The sequence below is a fragment of the Diabrotica virgifera genome, chromosome 2 (genome assembly GCF_917563875.1).
Source record: "Diabrotica virgifera virgifera chromosome 2, PGI_DIABVI_V3a".
NCBI lineage: Eukaryota > Metazoa > Arthropoda > Insecta > Coleoptera > Chrysomelidae > Diabrotica > Diabrotica virgifera.
In genome coordinates this window covers 11,951,236-11,966,570 of record NC_065444.1, presented here as the reverse complement: position 1 = coordinate 11,966,570, position 15,335 = coordinate 11,951,236, and the positions used below count along the sequence as shown (strand labels likewise).

The 15,335-nt window shown below is 30.8% G+C and overlaps 1 protein-coding gene and 1 long non-coding RNA gene across 4 annotated transcripts in view; both read right to left on the bottom strand.

Annotated features, from left to right (window-relative positions):
- LOC114333354 (DNA mismatch repair protein Msh2) overlaps nt 1-15,335 on the bottom strand; it is a 140,789-nt gene that overhangs the window by 49,156 nt on the left and 76,298 nt on the right. The gene's annotated exons all lie outside the window — the stretch shown is intronic.
- On the bottom strand, nt 9,740-12,212 carry LOC126879964 (uncharacterized). Its single transcript, XR_007696353.1, has 3 exons — nt 11,870-12,212; nt 11,617-11,811; nt 9,740-9,850 (listed from the first exon to the last, which is right to left on the bottom strand). It is a non-coding gene; the product is annotated as an uncharacterized LOC126879964 (long non-coding RNA).

The window sequence follows — 15,335 nt, the reverse complement described above, 5'->3', positions numbered from 1 at the left end:
CCATTTGACTTGCAAATTGTAGAAGTCTTGGAGCTGTCACCAGGAAAGTGTACCAATAAGTTTTCAATTTAAAAATCTTTTAGTAATGTTTTTAATATTTTTCAATATTATTAATTTACTATTAGGATTGAAAACTACTTCTTCTTGAATACTTAGATTTGAGTACTCGTCGAAAAAATACACATTAAATTGCCAATAACTCACTTTGAACTAACATTAGTTTAGTTCGTTATGTGAGAAATGTATTCATTTTTTTATTATCTTCAATTTCAGTAATTATAACTTTTTTGTTAAAGCTTATAGTTTTTGATTTATACGTGAAAACCCGATTTAAAACATGCATTTTTTTACGAAAAAATAAAATCTTTGGTCTTTAATAACTCAAAAAGTGTTGATTTATTTTAATAACTTTATAATTTTATACCATATTATTATAACAAATTTTGCTTATAATTTGTCCCTCTATCGACTTATGGTATTATTTTTAATAAAATAATTTTCACCCCCGAGAAGGGGTGGCATCCACCCCCAGGGTAAAAGCGCAAGTTGGCATCATGTCACCTTTGTTGTTTGAGGTATCCTCTAATTACTCAAAAATTTTCATGAAAATCGATGGAGGTTCAACGAAATCGGAGGTGAAAACCTTCAGTGACTGCGCTAAAAAGAATTACAGGAGATACGCTGAAAGGTCGAAAGAGAAATGAAGACATTAGAAGAAAAACGCAATGACCAAGCAGAATTGCTTATAAAGTCGAATAAGAAGATCTTCCTGTTTATTTTAGTCAATATATTAATTTAACATACACTGCGCGTCAAAACGGGCCACCCACAAAATGGGTAATTTTTGATGTCATGAAGTTCCTGATCCTGTTGTCCGATTTAAGTGATTTTTTTAATATGTTATAGCCTTATTGTTGCTAGACAGGTAAATTGTCACTGTGTTCCGGGTGTGCTTTTTTATATGGCCGTATAGGAAAGGTAGACAACAGCCAGAAGAACAACTGACGGTGCAGAACACCCCCATCGAGTGAAAAGACGAAGCCAAATACCTAGGAGTCATCATGGACAAAGGATTAACCTTCAAGAAACATGTAGAAGCCACAGTCCAAAAAGCCAACATGGCAAGAGCAACACTAAGAGGACTCACAGGAAAGAAAAGTAAAATAAGACTGAAAACTAAAATAAGGCTTATAAATAGTATAATACTTCCGATATTAACGTACGCATCTCTCGCATGGGGACACGTGTGTGATACAACAAAAAAGAAGATACAGGCAGTCCACAACAACGGCCTAAGAGAAGCAGCCAAAGTCCCAAAATAGCAGAGAACTACAGCAAGTTAGAGTCACGGAGATACTGACAGATAAAGCCAGGAAAAAATTCGCGGAGCTGGAGCACCATCCAAGCCCAATACTGGAAGCACAAACGTCCTAAACAACAAACAGTGTAAAGTGAGATAAATAAGTAAAATGGTGAAAAGCAGTGAACGGTTCGTAGCTCGAAAACAACAAATGCCGAAGAAAAACGTAACACAAACGTAGGTCCAATACCACGATCACCTTAAGGTAAGATAATTATAAAAAATATCTAAAAAAGGCGTAAGCCACCAAAAAAATCATAAAAAAAACACAAAAAAACATAAAATTCTTGAGTTCCAAGCCATTGGACTGAGCTCAATGGGGCTTGGTACAATGACTTGGGGCCCAAGCAAACAATTTTAGTACCGCGGATAAGTAATTAGAAGATAAAGGCATAGAGCGCTTCACGCTGGCCTAGTTTTTACATTCGATTAGGACACCACATGGAATCTTATTACCCAGGATTCCATTGTGAAGAGCATTTGGCTACGATAATTGTGCCCCCATCGCGCATCAGCGTGCTATGGGGGGGAAAGGGATGGCCTGGGGCATTGGAGCGAGGTGGGGTGATCCCTGTTTTTACTCGGGTCAAAACACCTCGCCCCAATGAATTGTTACACCCGAATGTACTTTTTCGATAGGGTGGACATCTCCCACAGGTCGGGTTGAATCAAATTGCTTGCTTGCTTGCTTGCTTTTATATGGCCGGGTCCCGTATGCACGCCAATGGTGAATATATATTTCTTAACTGTGTGTCAAAAAATGCACAATAACTACCTCTTAAAACCCACCAAATTTCACCATATTTTTGCTAGACAGGTAAATTGTCATTGTATACCGGGTGTGCTTTTTATACAGGGTGAGGCAAATAAAGGGCCTATTAGAAATATCTCGAGAACTAAAGGCAACAGAATCATGAAAATTGGAATAAAGGGGTTTTAAAGGATGATCTATTAAATGAAAATATTTTCATCTCTTTGCAACTTCCGGTTATACCGGAAGTTGCTTATAACTTCGTTTTTTTAAATGGGACACCCTGTATATTTTTACATTTTTGGATTCTCTTCGATGTCTTCTTTCTTAAAATGTGAGATTTTGTAATATTATACAGGGTGTTTTAAAAGATAATTACGTTTTTTTATTAATTTCGTAGCAAAATTAACACCCTGTAGAATTGTAGTAGTATGACATCTAAAACTCTACTTACGTTCAAATGATTTTTAATATACTCTACTATTGTTAAGAATCATTAGTATAGCTAAATTTTTAATTTTAGTATACAGGGTTGGTCGAAACTCGGAATGAGTATTTTCTGAGTTTTCTTAAATGGAACAGCCTGTATTCTGCTTTAATTAGTGCTTAATTGTTAATCGCACCAACAATCTTAACTACGTAGGTATTTTGATAGCTAAACCATTATTGGTAATTTTAAGGACCAGTCTGGATTAATATGTATTTATTTCTGAAAAATTATTTGGGATTGAGTATTTTCACGGTCAACCTAATAAAATTTTACGTATTTTTTGTTGCAATTAATGTTTAGCTTGAATCACCAATAACTCACAAATTAAAGCAGTTAGGTATAGGGAATGCTTAAGAAATAAAAAAGTACTATAAAATATCATTTCACTACAATACAAAAATACAGGGTATTCCATTTAAGAAAACTCAGAAAATACTCATTCCGAGTTTCGACCAACCCTGTATACTGAAATTAAAAATTAAGCTATACTAATGATTCTTAACAATGGTAGAGTATATTAAAAATCATTTGAATGTAAGTAGAGTTTTAGATGTCAAACTACTACAATTCTACAGGGTGTGAATGTTGCTACGAAATTAATAAAAAAACGTAATTATCTTTTAAAATACCCTGTATAATATTACAAAACCTCATATTTTAAGAAAGAAGACATCGAAAAGAATCCAAAAATGTAAAAATATACAGGGTGTCCCATTTAAAAAAACGAAGTTATAAGCAACTTCCGGTATAACTGGAAGTTGCAAAGAGATGAAAATATTTTCATTTAATAGATCATCCTTCAAAACCCCTTTATTCCAATTTTCATGATTCTGCTGCCTTTAGTTCTCGAGATATTTCTAATAGGCCAGTTATCTGCCTCATCCTATATAGGACCGGGTCATATTACCCGTATTCACGTCATTGGTGAAAATAAAATTCTTATTTGTATGTCAAAAAATGCGCAATAACTACCTCTTAAAACCTACCAAATTTCATATGCATATCTCAACCGGTTTTAGAGCAATAAATAAATCGTCAGTTTGTAAGAAAACATTGAACATCCCGTATCTCGGAAACGAAGCATTTGCGGACATATATATTTATTAAACAAACGGTCATTATTTTTTCATGCAGAATTACCCCTTAAAATTTGCCATACTTATTTAAAAACACCCTGTAATGATGAAAAACAAGGCTAGTTGTTAAAGTACCTAACTTTTTTATTATCCAACATAAGCGAATGAATAAAAAAAAAAGAATGTTAAGAAAACCTGAGGCTATAATTATGTAATTGGGTTTTAATTTTAGTATTTTATAAATGCTAGAATATTCCACAAGGTGTGGTGAACTTTGAGAAAAAATCACAGTGTAATTGTAACACAAAGGACAATTTACCTGTCGAACGTGAAATTTACACTGGGATTGCAGTACGGTTAAGATAGGAATGTGCATTCAGTGTTGCCACAGTTCCTGTGCGACGCTCTTGAGAGAGCAATCAACAACTGGTGAAGACCGACAACCCTGTGCGTTTATTCCCCATTAGAAATGTATTGCCCTATCTTAGCCGTATTGCATTCTCGGTGTGAATTTCTCTATAGCAACTAACAATATTATTACAGTGATATTGTTAAAGAACAAGGCTATAAAATATTAAAAAAATCACTTCAATCGGACAACAGGTTTAGGAAATGCATGACATCACAAATGACCCATTTTGTGGGTGGCCCGTTTTCTCTGACGCGCATTGTATATCAATGGTACTCCCTTAAGCTTAAGTATGAGCCCTAATAGGAGATTAAAATAAAACTTTTCTTATTATCACTTTAAATTTGACTAGCCAATTACAGCTCATTACCAAATAGCTATCGGTACCAATGGTTCCTTCACATTGCTGTAATTTTGAACAGGTTCAAAATATAAAGTGCAAAAACCTAAATAATATTAATTTATTGAGACACAGTGTATGTGTATTATTAGATGTGACTATATAATGTAAATATATTATTCAATCAAGATTTCAATAAACATCGTGTTTGGTGCACTAGAAATGCATGTGGTGAAAAAAATGGTATTTTCTGATAAATTTCAATTATGTATTTAAATACAAAACATTGGTGACCTTGCACTAGAGACTACAGGGTTATTTTAAAACGTAAAATTAAATAGTTTTAACAAATTATACGGAAATTTTGAAATTTTTAATGAAATAACCAGGTAAATGCCTAATGAATGGCTAAACTGCATCTTAGTGGCGAATAGAAAAACAGTTTTTGTTTTATAGACCAGTAAGAATCTGCGAAAAAACGTCTATTTTTGGATGTGAGAGGTGGCATTCGGATTGTTGCAGATAAAGTTAGGTGACACCTTCAGTAAGAATAATTGACTTACGCTCCTTCTCAAATATGCCCGGAACATTAATAAAAAAATTAAAATATTTAAAAATTTCGAAAAACATCGATTGTTTTCTGCTTTCTTTGCTTACAACTTTAAAACAATTCGTTTTGGGACAAAGTCGTAGAGAAATAAAATAAAGATAATTGAATTTTGTATGATATACGACTGGTAAAAAATGTCTTAAGGTATTATCTTTTCTGCAATATAGCAATAAATACAAAATAAGAGAGCAAAATAAGTCTGTTGTTATTCAATATTTTTTAACCACTTTGGTGGCACTTAAAACCTTAGTAATTCGCTTAGGAAATTCTTTGTAACATACTTAAATCGTGTACCAAATTTCATTAAAATCGACCTAATAAATTTTGCATAATAAATTTGCAATCTAAATGTTTTTAAAAAAGTTCAAATTTTTAAAAATCTTTCTGAACAAAAAGTAGACCATTTAGAAGTTGGCTAATTTTTTTACATATATAAAGAGGTGCTCTACCTATCTAATACACTTTACAGAATTAAAATCGGATTATTTAAGGGGCATCAGCAATGTTTTAAATTTATAAACAATTTTTTGGCTTATAAAAAAAATAGCTTTGTTTAATAATAAAAAAATTAATTTTTAGCAATGAAAATAATTAAAACCGGTATAATTTGACTTAAACTTTCAAATGCTGTCAGCAGAATTGTTATTTTATTTTTTAATCAAACGTTATTCGCGTTCAAAAATTGCAATTTCTCGATTTTTTGAAAGTTCCACCGCGTTTATCTCGAAAACTATGCATACTACGAAAAAACTTGTAAGAACATTTTTTGCTTAGAATTACCCAAGAAATAAAAAAAATGTTTTATTTTGCGAAAAATCGATGTTATGTAAATCCTCAAGTTCTTTGTTTATAACAATCTTATCGACATCCGGATCAACTGTTACCCAAAAAATTCGTGTTCTACGGGTCAAAATACATAAAAAAACTTGGGTAAGTCCATCTAAATAAAGGAGCCCGTAGCACCCCCTCCTGGCCACAGCACTAATTTGTTTATAAGCCAAAAAATTGTTTATAACTTTAAAACATTGCTGAGACTGCTTAAATAATCCGATTTCAATTCTGTAAAGTGCATTAGATAGGTGGAGTACTTCTTTTTATGTAAAAAAATTGACAAATCTTTGTATGTTCTAGTTTTTGTTGTGCAAGATTTTAAAAAATTTTAATTTTTTAAAAAAAGTTTAGATTAGAAAATTATTATGCAAAATCTAGTACGTCAATTTTAATGAAATTTGGTGTACGGTTTTAGCACATTACAAAAATTTTCTAAGCGAATTAGGAAGGTTCCAAGTGTAACCTAAGTGATGGAAAATCATTGAATAAGGACAGGCTTGTTTTGCTCCCTTATTTTATATTTATTGCTATTTTGAAGCAAGGGCAATTAAGACATTTTTAACCAATCGCATCTGATAGAAAATTTAATTATCTTTGTTTTATTCCTATACGACTTTGTTCTAAAATGAATAGTTTTTAAGTTATAAGCAAAAAATAGTAGAAAAAAAACGAAATTTGAAATTTTTAAATATTTTATTTTTTTTATTAATGTTCCGGGCATATTTGAGAAGGAGCATAAATCAATTATTATTAACGAAGTTATCACCTAACTTTATCCGCAAAAATCTGAATGCCACCTCTCACATCCACCTAAAAACAGATCCTTACTGGTCTATTATCAACAGTTAACCAAATAAGTTTTGTGGTTTTCTGGTAAACGGTGTAGGTCTGGCTTTGCATAGAAGGAGGTCCATAAAGAGTATGAATACATAATAACTCCATACTAATTCCTTATCTATTCTCAGCAGTACTGGATCAGATGACAAGGTAGTTCCAGAGTTACGTATGTTGAATGTATGATGAATATGAGAAAGTACGAAATACTGAAAAAGAATTATAGAACAACTTGTATTAGCAATAAGAGTCCCTATCAAACGCAATTGTGCTATTTTAAAAATTAAATTTAAACATGATCAAAGGTGAATGTTAAAGTTGGGCTGTACAAAAAACTATTAGGCTAAAAAAACTTAAAACTATTAGTAGCCTGGACACATAACGGCCATTTCTATTTAAAATAATTCGTCGTATATTATGTAATCGAGTAGAAGGTACTGGGTTTTTTTCTGGTGGTAGAAAGACTAAGTTCAGGACTTTCTTATGCAGTAATTATTTGATTTAAAATTTTAAACAAAAAACTCCATAAGCTACAAAAACTTTAAAAAACTACATATACTATATGTATAGTCCGTCCGCTATAACTTTTCCCATGCGGCACGATTCATTTTCAATAAAATTAAGTCAAAACAGAAAGTGAAACGTACGCCGATGTGTGCAGTATATAGTATACAGTATACAAAATGTATATACACATCGACGTTCCTTTCAATTTATGTTTTGACTTAATTTGATTGAAAATGAATCGTACCGCATGGGTAAAGTTATAGCGAACGGACTATACCTGCTATATCAAAAACAAGAATCTACAGGACGAGCAAGTCTCGTAAATTTCACGATTGCGAGCCACGCTTCACGCAACCGTGTTTGCGTACTTGTGTTTCGAGTTGCGTGGTCGTGCGGAGTTATATTTACCAATTCGCGCAATCGTACTTGAGACGCTGTGTGTGAGGTGTTTGAAAATTTGTAATTTGTGTTTGTGTAACTTGATTGCTTGATTCTGTGGTGTGAAGGTGGTTAAACTTTTGTTTTATTTTTTTTTTGTTTTGTTTGTTTTTGTTGTTGCGAATATATCGCAGAAAGTTTTTAGATGAAGTAATTGTATGATGAAGATAACACAGAAAATACAAGAGGGCAGCATACTTTGCAAAACAACTGTTACAATTTGAAATCAACAATTTGTTAAGTTGTTGTCTTGCAGGTAAAAAAAGTGACTTTTTAAAAAAATTATATCTTGGAAACTAAAAATTATTTTTATTTATAATTGAAACATGTAAAAGTATAGTACTCTCAAAAAAATTTCAGCCAAAAATATTCATTTTTGTAGAGTTGACTGCAATTTTTCGACAACAGCCCTTTTTTGCAGTGAGCAGCATAACAAGTCCAGTCTCATCTGAAATCAAAGTTTCTTGTAGTTTATACCTCTGGCTAGTGAATGAACAAAGGATTTTTTATTAGATGAGGTCATTTTTGTTTTATAAAAAAAAACTACTTTAAAAATGAGAAAAATTGGGGTCAAAAATGTGTTTAAACTTATGTAAAATCTTCATATTTCATTTTTTTTTAATTCCTTCGTTCATATTCTAGCCAGAGGTATAAACTACAAGAAACTTTTTGATGTCAGATGAGACTGGACTTAGTTATGCTGCCAACGCAAAAAACTTAAACTCTACAAAAATGAATATTTTTGGCTGAAACTTTTTTTGAGACTACCTTAAGTACTATACTTTTACATGTTCCAATTATAAATAAAAATAAATTTTAGTTTTCGAGATATAATTTTTTTAAAAAGTCACTTTTTTACCCACAAGACCTATGTAACCCCTTAAAAAAATGTTTGGAAGAATATATTTGATGGCCAAGATGCATACATATATTTAGAAGGAAAGTTCCTGATTTCTGTAGTATAATACATAATACCGAAGAGGAAGTAGCCCTTAGCGCCGGACTCCACTTGCGATTTGTAGTTGTGAAGATTGAACACATTCTTTCAAATAGAAGTCAATCCATGATTATTTAGTCACAAATGGATTGACTTGTATTTGAAACAATGTGTTCAATCTTCCTGATTACAAATCGCAAGTGGAGGGCGGCGGTAATAACACCAAAATATTCCATATAGGTCCATAGAAGGTACACAGACATTGAAAAATTCCTGAAATATCCCCGAAAACATGTTCCCTGAACATCCCAGGAAAATCCTGTGTCAGCATTTTAAACATTACCTGAATGTCTTATTGGAACATTCCATGAATGTCCACGAATGTTCTCTGGACATTCAAAATATATTTTGTAGACATTCCCTGGATATACCAGAAATACAGTGATGAGCGCTCTAATAACCGGCAAAATAGCACAAAAGATGTATTAAGTAGTGAGATAAAAAGACATGAAACTAGTCGAGCTGGGAAATTTAGCGATATTAACTTATACATTTAGATTGTATTGATTGTGTACCACCTTCAGACGTATCAGACGAGTTTGGAAACTACCACTGTCACAGTGACAGTTTTAGTTGACATACTCCTCCGATATGTGTAAAGGTGGGATCAATATAACGTAAATTTAAAGGTTAATTTCGCTAAATTTCCCAGCTCGACTAGTTTCATTTCTTTTTATCTCACAACTAAATATGTTGCCCATATTTTGCCGGTTATTAGGGCACTCATCACTGTACATCCTTGCTCATGTGACAATACCTCCTATCTGTTTTTTCATGAGTTTTGTATGAGAGATGGAAAAACATGTTTTAAGGTCACCTCCTGTGTTCATATGTAAGTTTTGACTTGTTTTGTAGTTCATAGATAGTTTAATTTACTACAAAACAAGTCAAAAAATATCATATGAAAACAGGAGGTGACCCTAAGACAAGTTTTTAGTCTCTCTTACAAAACTCATGAAAAAACAGATAGGATGTATTATTACATCACTGACGATATGTGGCCATACCAAATAATACATCCTTGATAAATATAAACATTTTTATTGAACAAAATCTTTTCATACATTTTTTTAATGCAATTTACTGATATTCCTAAATATTTCAAAAAAATGTGTCACATTTGCTTTGTAAACCTTTCTTTTGCCTTTCGTAGCCACATATTCCGTTTCCTTCCTGGTTTTTTGTAGACCACTTCTCTCAGCTGATTCTAAAAAAAATAAAATAAATGGTAATTTTTCTATCCTTTACAATTAACAATCAGAAGAAATATTATTTACAGATAATGATATGCATAATAATAATAGGTTTGTTCTAGCATCAGTTTGAAACCATCAGCGAATAGTGGACCAGCGCGAGTAGAGGGGATCGCACTGGTGACTGTATTATGTTCTTTTACTGACCAACTGTTTGCTGATGGTTTTTGACTAGTTTGACTGTTTGCTAGAACAAACCTAATAATAATGAATATTTTGTATTTTGACAATGACATCTGATGTGGAAGTCAAAACATTAATAAAATTATTTTTTCAAGTTAACTTTCACATGCGCGTCTTAAAATTGTACTTTTAATACTTATATCATAAATAACTATTAAAATTATCTTAAGAGGAAACAGTATCGATCAACAGGTAGCGAAAATGTGCTCCAAGATTGCGGCTGTAATTTTGAATATTTTTTCAAGATATTTGGCACACATATTCGTAATATAATAAAGAATGGCGGTACAGAGCCCAATTTGAAAAATATATTAATATGTGGAAATTACTCTGTAATTAAATACAATATAAAAAAAACGAGCTTGTACCGCCATTAAGAAGAACAAAAAAATATACTTTTTTCAAATACAACTTTTTTATCCGATTTTGTGTTATTTTGGAACTACTAAAATTTTTTATTTCATTAGTAGTTCCAAAATTACACAAAATCTAGGCATCGGATAAAAAAGTTTATTTGAAGAAAGTGTATTTTTTTGTTCTTCTTAATGGCGGTACAGGCTCGTTGTTTAAATATTGTATAATTACAGAGTAATTTCCACATATTAATATATTTTTCAAATTGGGCTCTGTACCGCCATTCTTTATTATTTTACGAATACGTGTGCCAAATGCCTCGAAAAAATATTCAAAATTACAGTGACAATCTTGGAACACGTTTTGGCTACCTGTTTATCGCTACTGTATTACCTTAAAACATTGTAATTTGCTAAACCAGTATATTTTACTCTACTACTACTCTACTAGCTACCTCATTTTCCACTGTTTCTAAAGACTTGTTTACATGGGTAGAGTTTTGAGGAGAGTAGAGTAGTGGTAGTACTCTACCAAGTATCTAACAAGTATAGTACTGATGCTAGTATAGTGAAACCGATTTTTGTATTTTTAAACACTCTTGATTATAAGTGCACCTTAAATTCTTAATTTTTTGCTTAAGCTCGTTTACTCCAAAGCCCCCTTTGCCATTTTTTCGACGATTTCATCCTCCGCAGCTTGCTGCAAACTTTTATTTCTGTAGTATACACTACCTAAATTCCATAAACACTGGTATTCGCCATATTATAGCTCTACAAGTTTTAAAGTTTCATCTTCGGTGAACTTCATTTTCACTATTTACACAAAACACAATTCCAGCCAGAATGACAGCGCCCCCATGTACTCTCCTACCTACTCTATTCTGCCATAATTGAGCGTGTTCCATGGGTAGAGTGTGCAGCTGAGTAGACATTTTGGCAGTAGTGGTGGTCATAGAGTAGTTACTTTGTCATAGGTTGCTAGTCACTCTACTTTAACTCCAACTATACACTCTACCAGCTATTCTACTGTGCTGAGCATTTTTACAGGTAGAGTTACTCTACTCTATCAAGTACTTGCATCATTACTCTACCCGTGTAAACAAGTCTTAAATCTACTGAATGAAAATCTACTTAATCTTAATCTACTCTTAATGAAAAATGTCTAAAATCATTTACCCACCTACCTAGTATTATTGTAGAATTTAAGACAGTCCAGTGCCTTATAAATAATTTCAATATGAATATTTTTCCCTTTAATTCTCCTTTGATACCACTCCATTTTAGATTTTGGGGAACTTATTTCATTGTGTTTATAGACCATATTTATTGAAGGAACCCAATCTGGAGATTGTTATTATCGATTAAGTCGGCTGGTTTTCCTATAAGATTAAAATGTTAACATCTTCAAAAATCGTTACTGTTGTAATTGTAACTTACCAGATATAAAATGATTACAGCAGACAGGACAGGAAAATTTTCATTTCGCTAGTAAAACCTGTACATTGTATTGCATTTAACCATTGTTGTCTCTCAGATACCTTATTTAGTTCAGTTTAAAAGTGAACTTTATCTTGACTATCACAATTACTTTGCATTTCACACTTCAAAACACAACACCAATGAAGCATATTATCTTTCTAAATTAATACTTCCAGAGAAAATGTTAAATTAATCTTTGTACAACACAAAATTACAAAGAAATACAACTAAAATTATCTAAAACTCATTAAAATAAGATTTATCTTTTACACCCAGTAGCCATATTGACATATTGATTTAATTTTGAAAACGATTATATAATATTTAAATTTGGTAAATATAACTCCGGACGACCACGCAACTCGAAACACAAGTACGCAAACACGGTTGCGTGAAGCGTGGCTCGCAATCGTGAAATTTACGAGACTTGCTCGACCTGTAGATTCTTGTATATCAAAATGCCCAAACAACACCAGCTTTCACAGTAAACAACAATTTTAAGCAAATACATTAAGAACAACAAGAGACAAGAAAATGCACTTACACAGTGCCAGTAGTGGGGTAAACAAATTTGCATGTGGTAACTGGCCAAAAACTTACATAGGTCAAACTGTTAGAACATTTAACAAACGTATAGCAGAACGCAAAAGGGCGTTCAATAATAGAAAAACAGATTCTACGTACGTATTTCACCTTTTCACCTATATCATTCTTTTAATGACCAATTTCAAATTCTCCTATTCAAGATAAAGGCCTTAATCTATCCTTATTAGAATCGATGTAAATTAATAGATAAAAAATACAGATATAATTCTGAATCACCAATTAGAGACAAACAGCTCTCACCTTTGTGACATGATGTAGTGACATTGAAACAGATGTAGTGACATTAATTTGTAATCAATGTTGTGGATGTTGGATTACAATCAATTGGAAACAAAAATGTTCAGTGTTTAGGGGAGTGCATTTAGATTTTCACTTCGGAAAAAATCAAACAAGATAAAACTTTTTATAATTTCATTAAGAAATGTATAATAAACAACATATCAAAAAGTTCTACTCGAGAAGTGGGTGCTTCATTTTTTATTAAACAAATGAACAGCGAAGTTAGATGTTTTTTTAAATAACTATAAAAATATAATTTTTAGAAAAAAACTGACTTGACCATTGAAAAATTCAGAAAATTTTACAAAAAAAAACCTTATATAAAGATTTTTCTAAAATTAAATCTCTAGCTTCTGTAATTTTTTATTTATAACGCTAAAGTCACCCTTCTCACACACATAGGCGCACTGTAAACTAGCGTTGGAAGAATTGCACGGTTGAGTTTTTTTAACGTAATTTTTTAACTAATGGATCAAAAGAAATTTTACAAATTGGACATGAAAGAAGATGAAATAAGCTATCTTATGGTTGTAATATAAAGAAATAAAATCTATGGACATAAGTACGGTGTGGGCGGAAAGTGAGCCTTACATGAATTTTGTTTAAAAATGATTTTAAAATGTGTAACTAATACAATTTTACTTATAAAACTCTCAAATTTGTACACCTTACCTCTCAATCATCTTACTAAACGATATTTTATTCAAAAAAAATCTCAAAAATTTAATTCAAATAATACGATGTCTCAAATAATGTAATTTTTGAAAACTTCGTAGTTTTACAGAATTCCCACCATTTTAAGACGGTATTACTCAAGTTTGAATAAATCTAATAAAATTTTTTTGCTATTTTTTTAAAGCTTGGGATGTAATCTTTAAAAATCACTGAATTATTTTAGTTTAAAAATGAAATAAACAATTTTTTTTGAGAAAACTAAGAAAGATAACAAAAATGTAATACAAAAACCGAAAATTACCAGCTGAAAAAATGTATATACAGAGTGATCAAAACTTTTTTCTGTAAAACTTACCCAAAATACATTTAATAATAAGCTTCAACAATAATAAATGTTCAACAAAAAAAATTTTTTTTTAGCTCTTATACAGTATGTCTGCGTAACTTGGAACCTATTGATAACTTTTTTAATATCAGTTTTACGAAAAAAAGTTATTCTTTATAAAATACTCTGCATCGTATATAACATAAGATGCAACCATAAAATATCAAATTTTGTAAATTTTGTACGAGGTATGTCAAAAAATATGAATTTCACTCAAAAGTAAAGTACCTTTATATTTCACAATATCGAAAATTTTTATAAAGAAAAGTTGTTTGGAATTAAAAACTATGTTCCAATATGTAATTATATCCTTCTAATCGAAAATTTGTTTTTTTTTAATATTCTTTCTAATACATTTTAATTTTTAATATTATTGTGAAAATGATTTGTTTCTCTTTTTTTTTTAAGAATGAAATTCCATATTTGTTTGATTGGATTCTACTTGTTTTTCATTTAAATATCCGCCATTTTGAAATTTAAATTTTTAATCTTTAATTCAGATTCAACAACCTGTTAAAAATAAAGACAATAAATGTTTTAGAAAAATGTTCTTTTTTATGTTCTTTTTAGAAAATCCGCATTTTGGATCCGCCATTTTATAGTTTATAATGTTAACATTTAAGTTAGGTTTATCAAAGCTCTCAAAAATAAATATATGTAGAAATAAATACATTTTATAAAGAAATTATGATTTTACAACTATTTTTTAAGTTACCCGCCATTTTGGATCTGTCATTTTATAATTTAAATTATCAAAATTTGATTCAGGTTCAGCAGCCTCTTAAAAATATCCACATATATGTAAACAAACACGTTTTATAAAAAAAATTCTGATTTTACAACTACTTTTTAAGGATTTTTAGGAAAAAATCCGCCATTTTTAATTTGCAAATTGTAATCTCAGATTCGGGTTCAGCATAATCAAAACTAAAATAAAAACATTTTTTAGCAAAATAAAATGTTGAATTCACCCATATTCTTAACATTATTTATACAAAAAAGTTATTGTTTAAACAATTAATAAACAATTAGCGGCGAAATTTGTGAGTAGAACTTTTTACTTTAACATATTTATAAACTAAAAAAAAGTTTTAGAAAAATATAACCTTGTTTGATTTTTTCCGAAACATTGTATATTTTCGTTCTAATTGCACTCCCCTAGTTATATTGGTATATAAAATATATTTTTAGAATAAAAAAAAATATATTTGAACCAGAGTTTAAAAACGATAATGATCTAAAAACTATATTTGGATACAAACTCAACAACATTCTGTCTGCCTACAATAAGTTACCTTGTACAGTACATCAACTAAGATAAATATAATCCAGACGTTTTTTCTAAAGTAAAACAAAGGTTAAAAGATCATCTTATTGTCGACTTCAAAAAATTGCGAATAACAACATTTCGCTAGAATATTGTTCTTGACACAATAAACGACGATAATCATGAATGTAATTGATATCAAATCAAAAACA